The sequence below is a fragment of the Elephas maximus genome, chromosome 4 (genome assembly GCF_024166365.1).
Source record: "Elephas maximus indicus isolate mEleMax1 chromosome 4, mEleMax1 primary haplotype, whole genome shotgun sequence".
Lineage (NCBI taxonomy): Eukaryota > Metazoa > Chordata > Mammalia > Proboscidea > Elephantidae > Elephas > Elephas maximus.
In genome coordinates, this window is record NC_064822.1 from 97756360 (window position 1) to 97775778 (window position 19419).

At 39.1% G+C, this 19419-nt stretch overlaps 1 pseudogene; it reads left to right on the forward strand.

Annotated features, from left to right (window-relative positions):
* Positions 1 to 19096, forward strand: part of LOC126076295 (uncharacterized) — an 84734-nt pseudogene extending 65638 nt beyond the window's left edge.
* Positions 19097 to 19419: the final 323 nt, after the last annotated feature.

Sequence of the window (19419 nt, forward strand, 5' to 3'; positions counted from 1 at the left end):
TTTATCGATGAGTAGCATTCCATTGTGTAAATATACTATAATTTATTTATCCATTCATCCATTGATGGGCACCTTGGTTTCTTCCATCTTTTTGCTATTGTAAACAGTGCTGCAATGAACATGGGTGTGCATATATCTGTTTGTGTAAAGGCTCTTAATTCTCTAGGAGTTTTTTTTGTCTTTTATTTCTCTGGTTAGATTTATTCCTAAGTATTTTATCTTCTTGGGGGCTACTGTAAATGGTATTGATTTGGTGATTTTCTCTTCAATGTTCTTTTTGTTAGTGTAGAGGAATCCGACTGATTTTTGTATGCTTATCTTGTATCCTGACACTCTGCTGAACTCTTCTATTAGTTTCAGTAGTTTTCTTGAGGGTTTTCTGTGTATAAGATAATGTCATCTGCAAATGGAGATGCTTTTACTTCTTCCTTGCCAATCTGGATGCCCTTTTTTTTCTTTATCTAGCCTAATTGCTCTGGCTAGGACCTCCAGCACAATGTTGAATAAGAGTGGTGATAAAGGGCATCCTTGTCTGGTTCCCGATCTCAAGAAAAATGCTTTCATAAACTCTCTCCATTTAGGATGATGCTGGCTGTTGGCTTTGTTTAAATGCCCTTTGTTATGTTGAGGAATTTTCCTTCTATTCCTATTTTGCTGAGAGTTTTTATCATGAATGGGTATTGAACTTTGTCAAATGCCTTTTCTGCATCAGTTGATAAGATCGTGTGATTTTTGCCTTTTGTTTTATTTATATGATAAAAAAAATGGATTACATTGATTGTTTTTCTAATGTCGAACCGTTCCTGCATACCTGGTATGAATCCCACTTGGTCATGGTGAAATATCTTTTTAATATGTTTTGGAATTCTATTGGCTAGAATTTTGTTGAGGATTTTTGCATCTAAGTTCATGAGGGATATAGGTCTGTAATTTTCTTTTTCGTGGTATCTTTACCTGGATTTGCTATCAGGGTTATGCTGGCTTCATAGAATGAATTTCGGGGTATTCTACCCTTTTCTATGCTCTGAAATACCTTTAGTAGTAGTGATATTAACTCTTCTCTGAAAGTTTGGTAGAACTCGGCAGTGAAGCCATCCCATGGGCCAGGGCTCTTTTGGAGGGGAGTTTTTAAATTACCTTTTCAATCTTTTCCTTTGTTATGGGTTTATTTAGTTTTTCTACCTCTGTTTGTGTTAGTTTAGGTAGGTAGTGTGTTTCTAGGAATTCATCCATTTCTTCTAGGTTTTCAAATTTGTTAGAGTGCAATTTTTTGTAGTCATCTGATATGATTCTTTTAATTTCATTTGGGTCTGTTGCAATACCGCCCATCTCATTTCTTATTTGGGTTATTTGCCTCCTTTCCTGTTTCTCTTCTGTCAGTTTAGCCAATGGTTTATCAATTTTGTTAATATTTTCACAGAACTAGCTTTCGTTCTGTTTCAATTGTTTTTCTGTTCTCTATTTCATTTAATTCTACTTTAATTTTTATTCTTTGCTTTCTTCCGGTGCCTCTGGATTTCTTTTGTTGCTCTCTTTCTATTTGTTCAAGTTGTAGGGATAATTCTTTGATTTTGGCTCTCTCTTCTTTTTGTGTGTGTGCATTTATTGATATAAATTGACCTCTGAGCACTGCTTTTGCTGTGTCCCAAAGGTTCTGATAGGAAGTGTTTTCACTCTCTTTGGATTCTCTGAATTTCTTTATTCCATCCTTAATGTCTTCTATAATCCAGCCTTTTTTGAACAGGGTATTGTTCAGTTTCCAAGTGTTCAATTTCTTTTCCCTGCTTTTTTTGTTATTGAGTTCTACTTTTATGGCCTTATGGTCAGAGAAGATGCTTTGTAATATTTCAATGTTTGGGATTCTGCTAAGGCTTGCTTTATGACATAATACGTGGTCTATTCTAAAGAACGTTCTGTATACACTAGTAAAGAAGGTGGAGTATTCTGTATATGTCTATGAGGTCAAGTTGGTTGATTGTGGCATTTAGATCTTCTGTGTCTTTATTGAGCTTCTTTCTGGATGTCCTGTCCTTCATTGAAAGTAGTGTGTTGAAGTCTCCTACTATAATTGTGGGGCTGTCTACCTTACTTTTAAATGCTGTTAGAGTTTGTTTAATGTATCTTGCAGCCCTGTCACTGGGTGCGTAAATATTTAATATGGTTATATCCTCCTGGTATATTGTCCCTTTAATCATTATATAGTGTCCTTCCTTATCCTTTGTGGGGGATTTAACTTTAAAGTCTATTTTGTCAGAAATTAATATTGCCACTCCTGCTCTTTTTTGATTGTTGTTTGCTTTATATATATTTTTTCATCCTTTGAGTATTAGTTTGTTCGTGTCTCTAAGTCTAAGGTGGGTCTCTTGCAGGCAGCATATAGACGGATTGTGTTTTTTAATCCATTCTGCAACTCCCTGTCTCTTTATTGGTGCATCTAGTCTATTTACATTCAGCATAATTATGGATAGGTATGAGTTTAGTGCTGTCATTTTGATGTCTTTTTTTGTGTGTTGTTGACAGTTTCTTTTTCCCACTTAATTTTTTTAAAAATAATTTTTATTGAGCTTTAAGTAAACGTTTACAAATCAAGTCAGTCTGTCACATATAAGCTTATATACACCTTACTCCATACTTCCACTTACTCTCCCCCTAATGAGTCAGCCCTTCCAGTCTCTCCTTTTGTGACAATTTTGCCAGTTTCTAACCCTCTCTACCCTCCTATCTCCCCTCCAGACAGGAGATGTCAACACAGCCTGAAGTGTCCACCTGATACAAGTAGCTGACTCTTCATCAGCATCTCTCTCCTACCCATTGTCCAGTCCCTTCCATGTCTGATGAGTTGTCTTTGGGAATGGTTCCTGTCCTGGGCCAACAGAAGGTTTGGGGACCATGACCGCTGGGATTCCTCTAGTCTCAGTCAGACTATTAAGTCTGGTCTTTTTATGAGAATTTGGGGTCTGCATTCCACTGATCTCCTGCTCCCTCAGGAGTTCTCTGTTGTGCTCCCTGTCAGGGCAGTCATCCTTTGTGGCCGGGCACCATCTAGTTCTTCTGGTCTCAGGATGATGTAAGTCTCTGGTTCCTGTGGCCCTTTCTTCCCACTTAATTTTTTTATGCTGAGTAGTTTATCTTTATGTATTGTTTTCCTCTTATTCATTGTCATTGATTTTGTTTCTGCTGAGTCTATTTTTTTCTTGTGTTTTATTTTGATGAGTGTGATTGTTAGTCTTCTTTGTGGTTACCTTAATATTTACCCCTGTTTTTCTAAGTTTAAACTTAACTTTTATTTCTTTATATTGCCTTGTCTTCCTCTCCATATGAAAGATCTATGACAATATTTCTTAGTCCCACTTTATTGTTTTAATGTTGTCTTCTTTTACATAATTACATCGCTGTTTCCGTTTTGAGCGTTTTTTTTTTTTTATCTTTATTTATTTTTGTGATTTTCCTATTTGGGTTGGCATCTGATTGCTCTGTCCAGTGTTCTAGTCTTGGGCTGATATCTGATATTATTGGTTTTCTAACCACAGAACTCCCTTTAGTATTTCTTGTAGTTTTGGTTTGGTTTTTATGAATTCCCTAAACTTCTGCTTATCTGGGAAATGTCTTAATTTCGCCTTCATATTTGAGAGACAGTTTTGCTGGATATATGATTCTTTTTTTTTTTTTTTTACACTTTTTTCAACTTTTATTATGGGAAATTTCAAATATATACAAAGTAAACATACTAAAAAAGCTTGATGAAATCCCGTGTACCCATCGCCCACTTCCTAGAGTTTTGAACATTTTGCCATTCTTATTTTATATGTATCTCTACCCACTCCCTATCCCTCCATTCAATTGTTATTATTTTTTATGGTTTAGTTTTCCTTGAGGAAAAATTTACGTACATTTAAAACCAGTTGCTGTGGAGTCGATTCCAAGTCATGATGAGCCCATGTTTGTCAGAGTAGAAGTGTGCTCCACAGGATTGAAGTGGCTGATTTTTCAGAAGTAACTCACCAGGTCTTTCTTCCTAGGTGCCTCTGGATGGACTGAAACCTCCGAGTGAGAGCACATTAACTGTTTGCACCACCTAAGGATTCCTTATATATATTGTTTCTGTTAGGTGCCGTTGAGTTGGTTCCAACTCATAGTGACCCTATGTACAATATAATGAAACACTGCCTGCCCCTGCACCATCCTCACAATCATTGCTATGCTTGAGCCCATCATTGCAGCCACTGTGTCAATCCATCTCGTTGAGGGTCTCCCTCTCTACCTTACCAAGTATGATGTCCTTCTCCAGGGACTGGTCCCTCCTTGTGACATCCTTAATTGTACTATTTTGACAAAGGGTGTGCCCATGTAACCCCCTCTCATCATGATATAGACACTTCCTTCTCCACAGAAGTTCCTTCATGTCCCTTCCTGGTCACCCCAGCATACACACCCCTTGTTGTGTTGTTGTTAGCAGCCCTCTAGTAGGCCCCCAATTTATGGTAACCCCATGCACAGTGGAACAAAATGCTGTCAGGTCCTGCACCATCCCCAAGATCGGTTGCAGATCAGAACGTTTATGAGTCGTAGGGTTTTCATTGGGTGATTTTTGGAAGTAGATTGTCAGGTCTTTCTTCCTAGTGGATATATGATTCTTGGCTGGCAATTTTTTTCCTTCAGTGCTTTATAGAAGACATCCCATTGCCTTCTTGCCTGCATGGTTTCTGCTGTGTAGTCTGAGCTTATTCTTATTGACTCTCCTTTGTGGGTGACTTTTCTTTTATCCCTAGCTGCTCTTAAAATTCTCTCTTTGTCTTTGGTTTTGGCAAGTTTGATTATAATATGTCTTGGTGACTTTCTTTTAACATCTACCTTATGTGGAGTTCGAGGAGCATCTTGGATAGATATCTTCTCATCTTTCATGATATCAGGGAAATTTTCTGCCAACAAATCTCCAAGTTCTCTCTGAACTTTCTATTATCCCTCTTTGTTCTGGTACTCCAATCACTCGTAGGTTATTTCTCTCGATAGAGTCCCACATGATTCTAGGGTTTCTTTATTTTTTTAAATTCTTTTATCTGATTTTCTTCAAATATATTGGTGCCACATGCTTTATCTTCAGTCTCACAATTCTGCCTTCCACTTGCTCAATTCTGCTCTTCTGACTTTCTATTGAGTTGTCTGATTCTGTAATTTTATTGTTAATCTTCTGAATTTCTGATTGGTGTCTCTCTATGGATTCTTGCAGCTTATTAAATTTTTCATTATGTTCTTGAATAACCTTTTTAACTTCTTCAGCTGCTTTATCTGTGTGTTCCTTGTCTTGTTCTACATATTGCCTGATCTCCTTCTTGATGTCTTGAAGAGTTCTGTACATTAATCTTTTGTATTCTGCATCTGGTAATTTCAGGAAGGCACCTTCATCCAGGAGACCCCTTGATTCTTTGTTTTGAGAGATTGTTGAAGCTATCATGGTCTGCTTCTTTATGTGATTTGATATCGACTGTTGTCTCAGAGCCATCTGTAAGTTATCGTATTGGCTTATTTTATGTTTGCTTACTGTATCCTAGCTTCTTGCTTTGTTTTGTTTTGATATGCCCAAATAGGTTGCTTGACTGAGCTGGCTTGATTACTTTCAACTTTGAAGCTCTGACTTCTGTCACCAGATGGCTAGAACTGTTACCAGGTATATGAGCCTAGGAGTCCATTCCCTTTTCTTGTATGGATTCAGCTCAGGTATCCACGTAGTTGGTCATCAAGTGTGTGGTACAGGCTCTGTCCTACAGTCTTAGAGGGGTCGAGGTGATAGGTGTAGGTACTGGTATCTGGTTGCTGCAGGTGGTCACACTCTGAACAAGGCAGGGAGCTGACAACCATTCCCCGAGTGTCTCTGAGGAAAGCGCATCACTGTTCCCCAGATCATACAGGTGGGTGGGTTCTGCAGGTGGACCATGGGCATCTAATGTTTTTGGTTGTAAGGACTGGGAGATACCAGTTATCCTTGGACCCCTGTCTTGGGTGGTTGGGTGACCTGAGTGGAGCCACCAGTCCTTAGGCCCCTGATGTGGGTAGGTGAGGACCCATTTTAATAGGCAAAGCAATGCCAAACATCAAACACCCACCTCTCCACTGCAGTCTGCCAACAAGGGCCTGTTCTCCTAAAGTAAGCCCACACAGGTCCATGCAGGGGGGAAAGGTATTCAAAGTCCATGGACTGTTTATGCCTGGACATAAGCCACTTCTGTTCTGAGCTCACTAGGTTAGTGGAGTTGGCAGATTATCTTTTCCCCCAGTTGTGAATTTATTCCTTCTCCAAGGCCGGGAGAATGGCTCAGAAGGATCAGAAGGACCTATCTCAGGCCCAGAGAAATCAACAGCCACTGAAGCTGGCTAATGGGCTGGGGTGCAGTAAAATATACATAAGTACTTAGGTTTTGCCGAAAGAACCATTCTTCTCTGGTCCCGGAGGTATGAGTAGGTTGTGTGGCTGGCTCTCTCTCCCTGAGGAAATTGTGGCTGAACACTGCCAACAGCCCACCGCAGTTGCTCCTGGGATGGTGCCTGAGGGTTCCTGGAGAATCAGGTCTGGCAACTCCTCCCTGCCTCTGTACCGTCTCTCCCTCCCCCTGCCACTCAGTCTGTTTTCTAACTTTGCCTTTGATGTTTAGGGTTCCTAGCTTGTCATAAACATAATCTTTTTACTTGTCTTTTTGGATCTTTGTTGTAAGAGGGATCACTGGAAGCTTCTGACAACTCCGTCATCTTGGTCTGGCCTTCTGCAGGTAACTTTTGAAATGGAAAATTAGAAAGCACTCTTTCCATCTTAGTTTAGACTTTTCTATTTGAAAAGCATGGCAAAGGCCTTCACAGTTCATGCTGGGTGATGGAGATGCCTGGATCAGAAGTCTGATAAGCTTGTAAGTAATAAAAGCCATTGTTCTGAACTCTCCATTGTTCAGTAAAAGCTGCTTTGAACACCCTCATATTCTCAGGTAAAGGCTGATTTTTGAGAATGGAATATATCTACCAAAGATAGTGAATTTCGGTTTGGAATGTGGGATTAAGAGCCACAGTCTGGATACCTAGGAATATCTAGCCATGTCTTAACTATGGCTGGAAATCAACTAATAGGGGCTGTTCCTACAGAATGAAGCTTGGGAAGTCAGATAAACTGTATTAGTTTCTCAGGGCTACTTTAACAAAATACCACAAACTGAGTGATTATAAGAACAGAAATATATTGTCTTACAGTTCTTGAAGCCTGGGACTCTGAGATCAGAGTGTTGTCCATGTTGATTCCTTCTGAGACTTTGAGGGAAAATCTGCCTCTCTCCTAGAGTCTGTTAGCTCCAAGCTACAGCAAGGTTATGAAATCCTTCCTAAGTCTCCCTGTCTCTGTGTCTCTTCCCTTCTTTTAGGAGCACCACACCAATTAGATTAGGATGCATCTCCTACTTTGGTATGACCTCATGTTAAACAAACTGATAACATCTTCAAAAACCCAATATCCAAACTGGGTCACAATTACAGGTCCATAGATTAGAGCTTCAATATATTTTGGGGAGGAGGGGACACAATTTAATCCATACATTTCTCTTCTACTTGGAGTGTAAATATAAATATAAACACAAATAAAGGGAAAAAAGTAATATATATATATTTTTTTCTTTTATACATAGGGATTTTGTAAGATTTGGTAAAACTAACTGGGCAAACAATTTAGTTTGTGGATATTTATTACAAATGTCTCCTTTCATCTGATGAATGGAAAGAGATTTATGAAATCACTAAATACAACCTGTGGGTTGTTGGCAGGCTTGAGAAAAGCCACCCTGGGTGGCTAAGTCTTCAGGCTCTCCAGGAGAGGGAGGAGTTCCCAGATTCTGGCCACAACCCATTCCAGTCCTTTTTGGCTGCACCCTTGGCAGACATTTTCCTTTCAGCTGAGCTTCACATCATTTACTTGGAATGGTACGTCCTTCCTCATCCCCATTCCAAATGCTGTGAGCACTTTGGAAGAAAATATTATGGAAATGTAAAGCATTATTTTAGGAATGAAATCTCTGTAGCCCTGGAGCTTTTGCAAAGCACTGCGTCTATAGGCGACATATCTGCCACATCTGTTTTTGTGTGTGGGAGACACACTATATTTATCTTTCAAGATGAGTCACCTCGTAAAGCAGCATAATCTGCTTCAGCTTTTGTGTTTAAATTGCTCTCTGGTAGCATGAGCTGTAGTATTTAAGTCTTAAGTGGTACATATCCAGGCCTCCTGGTAGCATCCTGCCAAGAGCAACAATAACTACAGAGGAGAAAAATGTCCTTTCCTCCATTTCCTCTCAGCCTGTCTTTTTAATGATATTACTGGTAGGGTAAAGGCAATGAGGAGCCTGCAGGGGTGCTGCTGTGAAAGACTGAGCCATCCCACACCTGTACTGGGATCAGAGCAACTGAATCTGGCAAAGCGAGAAGATGCAAAAACAAAGTATACAAAGGACCAGAAATGTCACAAAACACCAATAGTCACATACCTCTAATCAATCATTAAATATCCATAGTATTTGATAATAGGGATATTAAGTATGGCTTTCAGCACAGAGTACCCAATATGCAACCCTTGCTATGTATCATCCTGAAGATTTTTATCTAGTTTCCTAAGTCTAATAAAAAATAGTGGTTTTTATTCTCTGTGCTGTTCTATCCTGGGCACTCTCAAAAAAAAAAAAAAAAAAAAACTTTGGTTTCATTGTAGATCATTCATTTGAACAAAGACTATAATTTTTCTCAACTCTAAAATGTGTGTAAGGTATTTCAATAGCTGTTTGTTATGGAATGAATTGTGTCCCCCCAAAATGTGTGTCAACTTGGCTAGGCCATGATTCCCAGTATTGTGTGATTGTCCATCATTTTGTGATCTGATGTGATTTTCCTATGTGTTGTAAATCCTACCTTTATGATGTTAATGAGGTAGGATTAGAGGCAGTTATGCTATTGAGGCAGGACTCAATCTACAAGATTAGGTTGTGTCTTAAATCAATCTCTTTTGAGATAAAAAAAAGAGAAAAGTGAGCAGAGAGACAGGGGGACCTCATACCACCAAAAAAGAAGCACTGGGAGCATAGAGCATCCTTTGGACCTGGAGTCCCTGTTTTAAGAAGCTTCTTGACCAGGGAAGATGGTTAACAAGGACCTTTCCCCAGAGCCAACAGAGAGAGAAGGTCTTCCCCTGGAGCTGACACCCTGAGTTCAGTCCTCTAGCCTCCTAAACTATAAGAGAATAAATTTCTGTTTGTTGAAGCCATTGGCTTGTGGTATTTCTGTTATAACAGCACTAGATAACTAAGGCACTGTTGATATATTGTATCTATGAGGCAATCATGTCTTTCAAAATAAAACGTGTAGCTTGATAACTTCCTGAAGTGGAAATTAACATCAACTGGCTTTCCCTACTGTGCACTATGACTAGGTTGGTCTTCTATATACCTACACTTGAGTAGGAATCCTCACCCAGACCAAAACAGCTGCTTGAATCTATCTTTTTTTTTTCTTCACTGCCCTAGCCAAAATGAAACCAAATGAACAAAGACAAATTCCCAAAATGAAAAAAAAAAAAAAAAAAAAAAAATCCAAAACACTTGTGAAAAGAATTAAAATAAAAACAATGCATCAACATAGATCATCAGAGTGTAGATTATAGCTGGGAAAGAATTACTTAGTCAAGGTCATGTTTATTATCCTGGAATTGAAGCAAATATTTGAAATGAATTAATAATGGATAAAGCAGTGTCTGATTTTTTCCACATAATTCGTTTTAGATCAAGAGTACTTTGTGGCAAGAACATGAAATCAGTTGAGACCAGCTGACCTTTGCAAGGAATTGTAGCTGGTTAACTTCATAGTTCACTTCATATTATATCTGAAACATGAAAGAGAAACCTTCCAGTTCCCATCTGCTGCATTATTTTTTTCCTTTCCTTCAAAGTCCTCACAGAAACCACCTCTACCACAAAGCCTTCAAATGGAAGATGCCTGTTAAAACTCTGTCCTGTTCTATTAGAGCAATGAAACAACCAGTTGAACAATTTTGATTAATTCAAGAAAACAAGAAGACAATTCAGTAATAAACATGATTAAATATGCAGCAGAGCCTTCTTGTCTTCTTTTTAAAATTTTTTACTGTGACTGCTAGTATAGTTTGTTAAATCAGCTTGGAATTAAGTATATGATAAAGAGCTATTGATTTTTTTAGGGGGGTCATGTTTAAAGTTTTTGGGTTAAAGACATAAATTCAACACAATATCTGCTAAGATCACAACATACACAGCCAGACTGTTTAAAATTATAGCTTCTGTTGGCTGATATTAAACTTTTTCTAAATGCCTGTTAGCAGAATCCTCCCAAGTACTGCTATCCCTATAACTTTTCTTCAATTTGAGTAATATAAAGCTTTCCAAAGCTGAAAAAGGTACTTTTATGAGAGCATTTCCTTCCACCTGGTCCTGATCCTCAATGTTTTCAGATGGGCCATAGCTGGCTGAATACCAACACTACCATGCTTCACATACTTGGCTAAATGAGATAGCTTACAGAAACTCTACCACAAAGACATTCCAGTGGTGTGGTGCCATTTGAGTTTGGTCTTGTGCAATGTGCTTTCGTGTGTGCATCTGTCCCTACTTTCATTTCTGAACTTGGACTGTTATTTCTTCAACTTTTCTGCAGCGAGGTACCTTATGGAAAATGCCCTTCTCTCTATTTGTACAAAATTATCTTTTTTTTGCAAATCTATTTCTCACCTAATGGAAATATGGATCTCCCACAAAGAATCTGAATCCCATTTCCCTTTCCCATGGAGATCTCACCTCCCACTGGCCCACTGGGATTGTGGTGAGAATTGGCTTTCTTTTTATACATCATTTTTTGATCAATGAACTAGCTGTGTGGGCAAGTATGGAGTGAAACAAAGAAATTATTTTGCTTTATTTTATTTTATTTATAATATTTTATTGTCTTTCCCGTGTTCACAATTGGATTGAAAGGACCTTGCTTTCTGAAGCACCTCCCATTATCATCACTTTAGCACCATTAATTACTTCTTTCTATGAGACCTTTCTTACAACATCACTACTATTGTCTACCACACCCTAGAGTGTACTCCAGGTTATATAAATGACTTGGCATGGTGTTCCTTTCCATCCTGTTCCCAAAAATCGTCTTCAGTAACTTCAATACTTACACTGTTTACCCTTAAGATTCCTTGATCTGGTTCCTTTCATTCCAGACCTTGTGAACCTGCAGCTTGTTGCTTCCTGAGCCACACAGCTTGGGATTTATCATGATAAGGCAATATTTTTCTTTCTGAGATCTTTAGTTTAGCACTTCTCAGCCTCAGTTACAAATTTACTTCCTGTATTTTCCCCCATTTAACCTAATCTTTATTCTCTGTCCTCTTTGACACCTTAACATGCTCAAATGCCTACACTTGTCTCTCCTTCCTCACCCAGCTCGTATTTACAACCAACTCTTTAAGCTGGCCTCTCTGATCCTTCTTTCTGCCCAACTCATCAAATCTTAACCTGGGATAACCTCCACCAGCTGGTTTTCCTTTTTTGGGGGTGGAAATCACACAATATTTTTGGAGAAGGAGGATAAAAAAAATATGAAGACTTACCTGACTATTGAAGACATTCTGTTTTCATTCTCAATACTCCTGAATCTTGAAAATTCTTGTCATAATTGAACCTGGCATCCTATTTAACAGTATTGTTTTCCTTTCATCTCCCCAACACCATCATGATACCCCATTACTTTAGGGAGAAAAGAACATCAGGTTTGCAGGTTTTCACATATCCTATCTTTATCTCACCATACTGCTCTCTCCCACTCCTCTTCAGTTTAAAATTCATGACTCTGTCAGTATTCTGGACTCCAAACATTACAAGTGTTTTCAGAATATTACTAACACAAGTACATACCTACTTTTCTCTATTATCTTCACTCCATCCCCATCTGTAGACACATTTTAAATAAAAACTAAAGCAAAAACAAAGCTAACTCATTCAACAAATATTTACTGAGTACCTACTATGTACAAGCACTCTTGTAGGTGCTTGGGACATGAGGAAATGGAACTCAGTAAACACAGATTTTCGTGTACTTGCTACCTTTCATATTTACCATCTGATTTCTCTACTTTTCTTCTCATGTAACACCTTTCAAATATGGTTCTAAAGTCACTTCCTTTACTTTTTTTCTAACCCTTCCCTTTAGAAGTCTCTTACAGACTCGGTTTTGTCTCCACTGATAACCATTTTCTTAAGGATTGAGAAAAACTGATGTCTCTTCAGTCATGTTAGAAGATCTCTTCTCTATCCTTCTCCTTGTCCACTTCACTTTATCTTACATTCTGTTTTCCGTTTTCAGCTTCTCCTATCACCTCTCAGGAAACCCTAGTGGCATAGTGGTTAAGAGCTATGGTTGCTAACCAAAAGGTTGGCAGTTCGAATCTACCAGGCACTCCTTGGAAACTCTATGGGGCAGTTCTACTCTGTCTTGTAGGGTTGCTATGAGTTGGAATCGACTTGATGGCAATGGGTATCACTTTTCAGACCTCTCCATCTATATCATCTTTGCTGTCTTTTTGAAATCTCATCACATACCTTAAGACTGGTTACCATTAACCCGATAATATTTTCTCTTTAGTCACCCTATCAAGGAGCAATTGTATATTAAAGATTTTTCACCATCATACTTATGTCCACCTTCCAAAATTATATCTCACGTGTATCCTTTATACTCCCCCTACAGCCCGTATTTCAAATGACCTACGCAGTAATTCTACTTGAATACCCTGCCACACTCTAATTCAGCATGGCCATAGCATGGATTGTTGAAAGGCAGTAGCTCTAGCTGGGATGAAGAGGCAAGCCTGAGTCTGGAGCACAGGGGGAATCGAGTTAATTTTTCTTTAGTGTCAGCCCCAGAAAGATCAGGGAAAATATCCCAAGGCATAAGCCTAAAGGATGTGGTTCTTTCATACACTGTTCAGGTAAGGCCAAACCAGTAGGTCTGAAATATTATTAGGGATATGGTGCCAGGGACTTTAGGGAGAGGGAGAAAATGTAGGAAGCTGTTTACACTTAGCAAGGCCTCAATCCATGGTTGGACCTCTCTTCAGCATTGACACTACTGACCAGACATTGGATCTTTAAAATCTCTACTTTTTAAACCTCTATTTGGCTACTCAAAGAGCCGTGGTGGTACAGTGCTTAAAGTGCTCAGCTGCTAACCACAAGGTCAGTGGTTCAAACCCACCAATTGCTCTGCAGGAGAAAGGTGTGGCAGTCTCTTTCCAAAAGATTACAGTCTTGGAAATCCTATGGGGCAGTTTAACTCTGTCCTACAGGGTCACTGAGTTAGAATTGACTCAACAGAATGGGTTTATGAGGCTACTCTTTTCTGATTCTTCTTGTACTTCCCTGAACATTTCTTCTTAATCTTTCTTATGAGCCACTCCTCCTTTTTCACTCTCAATTTTTGGTGTTCCCTTGCATTCTGTCTTTGGCGCTCTGCCTTTCTCTCTGTCATCACTTTCTGTGGGCACACACATTCACTTCCTTTGTTTTTTACTGTCAATATATCCTGTTGATTTATAAACCAGATCTACAGCTCTGGTACCCCCCTTGAGCTTCAGACTCATATTTAACCAACTAATCTCCTTAGACATCTTACTCATCATGTTCAAATACAACACGCTCAAATCGGATCTGAATTCTCCAAACTCACTCTTTCCTCTTTCCAAACCCACTCTTCCTTCCGATGTTTCCTATTTTAATTAATTGCAACATTATTCACCTAGCTTCCTGAGCCAGAAACTTGGAGTCATCCTAAACCACTTCCTCTCTCTCATCCCCCACATATAATCAACTAGCCAGTTTCATCGATTTTGCCTCATGATTATTTCTCAATCTCTTACTCTCTTGGCTTAGTTCATCGTAATTGCACACCTGGAATTTTACTAACAAAATCACTGCTCTCCGTGATTGCTGCCTGGCCTCTCAGCATTCCATTGCCCACCAAGCACTCTTTGTGCTGTATCTAAAATACAAATCTGGCCAAGTCACTTTCCTGCTTATAACCTTGCCATGGTTTACCATTATTTATTGGCTTAACCCAAGTTTCTTAGTATACCTTAAAAACCCTTCATGATCTGACCCCTATAGAGGTTTTCAGTATAACCTCCTACCATACCTTACTTTGAACTTTATCTTTTAGATTTACTATATTATGTATAATAATATATTATGTATAGAGTGGATAAAAGAGACACAGTCCCTGCTTTTATAGAATTAGTTTGTTGGAGTAAACATACAATGAACAAGGAAACAAACACTATGTACATAACAGTTCAGATAAGGGTGATGCAGGAAAAGCGCATAGGCCATGAGAATGAATGATATGAATATGTCAGTTGCATGGCCACTGAAGGCTTCCCTATGGAGATGATATTCAAGTTCAGACCTGAAGGTTAAAAAGCAGCACACCACATGAAGAATGAAGGAGCAAAGGTTAGAGGCCAGAAGGTAAGAAACAGTTTGACTCATTGAGAAACTGAAAGATGAGTGCAGTGGATTGCAGTGAGCAAAGAAGACAGAGATGTGAAATGAGTCTGGAGACAGAGTGTGGCCTTCTTAAACTTCATCTTCAATGCATTGGGAATTCACCGAAGGGATTTGAGCTTATATGTGACTTTAATCCAAATTACATCTTAAAGATCATGCTACCTACTGTGAGGAGAATGAATTGAAATGGGAAAAGAGAGGCAGAGGTGATACGTGATAAGACAATTGAAAAACTATGTGGTCTAGATTTGGGTGGTTGCACTGCAGGTGGAGAAGTGTTAGTGAACTAGAGATAAATTTTAAAGGCTGAATTGACAAAACTTGATAATGAGTTGATTATAAAGAGTGAGGACGAGTCAGAAATCAAGTATATATGACTAGGTTGATGGTGGGTTCATTTTTCAAGTTGGGAAAAAGAATAAATTTGGAGAAGAATATTTTCATTTTTGAGCCTACCGAGTTTGAGCTTCATGTGAAAGCACAAGTGGTGATGTCAAGTAGGACCACTGGGTATACGAAAAGCTCCAAAGCAAAGCCTGGACAGGAGACACACATTTGAAAGATACAAATATGAAAGACAAAAGATAGTATCGAAAGCCACAAGAATGGATAATGCCACCTAGACAGAGTAATAAAAGACACGAGGAGAGTCTAGAGCTGAGTCCGTATACTGTGATCTTTATATTCCTGTTTTGTTTGTATTTTTATCTTCCGGCCATTAACACCTTTCATACTTTCACCAATAGCTAACTAGTTATTCCAATTTCTAATAAACAAGGAAGAATTAACCAAGTCAGCTCTTGCTGGTATTCAAAATTGGGTAAACTCTGATTTGCATCATGTGGACATGGGAGGCAAAGGAGTTGGGGTTACCTAAGGAATTTTTAGGTTATTCATATACACCATTTCCATGTCTTTGCTCAGATATTTTCCAAACTGTCATTCAAATAAGAAACAGGGATATTTCTCTGCTATCAGAGGCATGGTTTATTAATCACACTTGGTATTTACAATGACAGATCCTAAGTTTTTGGAGGTGTGTGTGTGTGTTTCTCTCTTTGTGTGTGTGTGTGTGTGTAGTATGAATGTGATGAATGTGTATGTGTGTATGTGTGTGGTCTAGTCCTTCAAGTTTAGACCTTCTAACAGACCTTGTGGACTATTATAATAGATAGTCAATAAATATTGGACTGCTTTTGAGCTACCCCTTTTCTGATTGATTCAGAAATTCTAGCAGGCCTGTATGGAGGCATGAGTTCCTTTGTCACTTGATTTTGATGTACAGCTTTGGGAGTTGTCCTCAGCTCTCACCAGGATTCTGTAAATCATTAATAACTGTAACTATATCTCTTTTTGCCTAAAGCAGCTAGAACATATTCTATTTTCTGCTATGGCCCCTCACTAATACCTTCCCAATTCTATTGCTCTAGCCCAGGCCCCCATTACTTCATACATGGTTTATTGTAACAGCTTCCTATTTGGTTTCCTTGTCTTGAGTTTTACCGCATTGTAAACCAGTAGTTCTCCAGTTGTGATCTAAAGACCACTGTGGAGTCCACGAAACTTTTTCCAAGGGTCCCCAAGGTGAAAAAAAAAACCATTTTTATAGTAATACTAAGATGTCATTGGCCTTTTCACTAAATTTCTCAGAACTGTACGGTGGAGTTTTCCAGAGGCTAAGTGGCATGAGATATGGCAATAGATTAAATGCAGAAGCAGCTATCTTATATTGAGTCAGATATTAAAGAAATCTGTAAAAAAACAATACCACTCTACTCATTAAATTTTTCTTGTTTTAGAAAACACCATTTTCATAACCTATGTTAAAAAATTATTAACATAACTAACCTATGTTAGTTATGTTAATATTTGATGGTTTTTATTATCAATATTTAAATAAATTAGTACATAGTTGTTTATTTTATCAGTTTCCATTGCTAATATGACAAGTATCAATAAATATAACTTACATTCATCAATGGTCCTTAATAACTTTTAAGAGAGTAAAGGGGTCAGGAACCAAAATATTTGATAACTACTGCTCTAAGCTAACTCGGACATCCTTCCTAGGTCAAATAGTGCTTGTTCAAGATTCTCTATTATATCTCACAAGATCCACACGAACCTTTGTAAAATTCAAAGGCAAAACAGAGGGAAAAGCTAATGTTACCTGTTATAAAACCTCAGGACAAGAATGTAGGACAAAAACTTAAAGATATGACGTTGCAAATGGAAGATGTATTATCTGTGTGATGGTTAAGGTTGTGTGTCAACTTGGCTGGACCATGATTCTCATTGTTTTGGCAGTTACGCAATGCTGTAGTCTGGCAGTTATATAATGATGTGATCATCCTCTTTGATGTGATCTGATGTGACCAGCCAATCAGTTGTAAGGGGAGTTTCATTGGGGGTGTAGCCTGCATCCAATATATATATGGGTGTTCTGGAAAAGCTGGCTTGCTCACTCTGAATCCTGAATCCAGATTGTTATTATCCAGCCTCTGGTTCTTGGGACTTGAGCTAGCAGCCTGCCATCTGACCTGATTCATCAGCTTCCTCAGCCTTGTGAGCCAGCAACCTGTTGTCTGACCTGCAGATCCCGGGATTCACCGACTTCTAAAGCTCTATGGGCCAGCAGACAGTCATCTGACTTGCTGATTTGGGATTTGTCAGTCCCTGTCACCACATGTGTCAGGGGAAGCCTCCAGCCTGATGTCTGACCTATGGATTTGGGACCTGTCAGCTGCCACAACTGCATAAGTCATTTCCTTGATATATATATGAAATTTACATATACATACATATACATAATTTGGGTATATATATATATATATATATATATACACACTTCATTGGGATTGCAGAGATTAGTCCCACCATCAAGGACTTGAAGGATGCAAGAGTGGTGATTCCCATCATATTCCCATTCAACTTGCCTATATGACCTGTGCAAAAAACAGATGGATTTTGAAGAATGGCAGTGGATTATCAGAAACTTAACCAGGTAGTGACTCTAATTGCAGCTGTTGTTCCAGATGTGGTTTCATTACTTGAAAAATTAATATGTCTCCGGGTACCTGGTATGCAACTATTGATCTGGCCAATGATTTTTTACCAATTTTGGTTTCAAGAGAACACCAGAAGCAGTTTGCCTTCAGCTGGGAAAGCCAACAATACATCTTCACTGTCCTACCTCAGTAGTATATCAACTCTCTAGCCCTACATCATAATTTAGTTTGCAGGGAACTTGATCATCTTTCCCTTCCACAATTATTCCCATCATTGCTCAATGGGCTTGTGAACAAGTGGCCATCATGGCAGGGATGGAGGTTATACATGGCCTCATCAGCATGGACTTCCACTCACCAAGGCCTACTTGGCTACAGCCACCGCTGAGTGCCCAGTCTGCCAGCAGCAGAGACCAACACTGAATCCCTGCTATGGCACCATCCCTCAAGGTGATCGGCCAGCAACCTGGTGGCAAGTTGATTACATTGGGCCACTTCCATCATGGAAAGGGCACCATTTTATTCTTACTGGAACAGACAATAACTCTGGATTTGGATTTGCCTTACCTGCACGCAATGCTTCTGCCAAAACTACCTTCTGTGGACTTACAGAATGCCTTATCCACCATCACGGTATCTCACACAACGTTGACTTGGATCAAGGGACTCACTTCACAGCAAATGAAGTGCAGCAGTGGGGCCCATACTCATGACATTCACTGGTCTTACCATGCTTCCCATCATCCTGAAGCAGCTGGCTTGATAGAACAATGGAATGACCTTCTAAAGACACATTTTTGGTGCCAGCTAGGTGGCAACACCTTGCAGGGTTGGGGCAATGTTCTCTAGTGGGCTGTATATGCTCTAAACCAGTGACCAATATGTGGTGCTCTTTCTTTCATAGCCAGGACTTATGGGTCCAGGAATCAAAGGGTGGAAATGGGAGTGGAACCACTCACTATTACCCCTAGTGACCAACTTGCAAGATTTTTGTTTCCTGTCCCCATGATCTTATCCTCTCCAAGTCTGGAGGTCTTAGTTACAAAGGGAGGAATGTTCCCACCTGGAGGCACATCACTGTTTCCATTGAACTGGAAGCTAAGAATGCCACCTGGCCACTTTGGCCTCCTTATGCCTCTGGATCAACAGGCAAAGAAGGGAGTTACCATACTGGCTGGTGTGACTGATCCTGATTACCAAGAGGAAATAGGATTGAAATTACATAATGGAAGTAAAGAAGAGTATGTCTGAAATACAGGAGATCCCTCAGGGCATCCCTTAATACTCTCATGCCCTGTTGATTAAAGTCAATGATGCAAATTACAGTGACCCAATTCTGAGAAGACTACTAATGGCCCAGACACTTCAGGAATGAAGGTTTGGGTCACCCCACCAGGCAAAGAACTATGACCAGCTGAGGTGCTTGCTAATAGTAAAGGGAATATGGAATGGGTGTTGAGAGAAGGTAGTTCTAATTACCAGTTATGACCATATGATCAGTTGTAGAAATGAGGACTGTAATTGTTATGAGTATTTCTTCCTTGTTTTATTATATGTGTATATGTATATGTATATATATATGTGTTTGTGTGTATATATATATATATACATATAGCAATCATTTTTGCTTTCTTTCCTCTCATAAAGTATGAGATGTAAATGGGACTAGTACATTTTTGGTTATACACATGTTAGTGGTATCATTTTAGGTGCAAGTATGTGTTTGCCACTGCCTTTACTTAGAGATTGTGTATGATTAAGGACATTAGTACAGGTGCCAATTTGACAAGTGGGGCACTGTGATGGTTAAG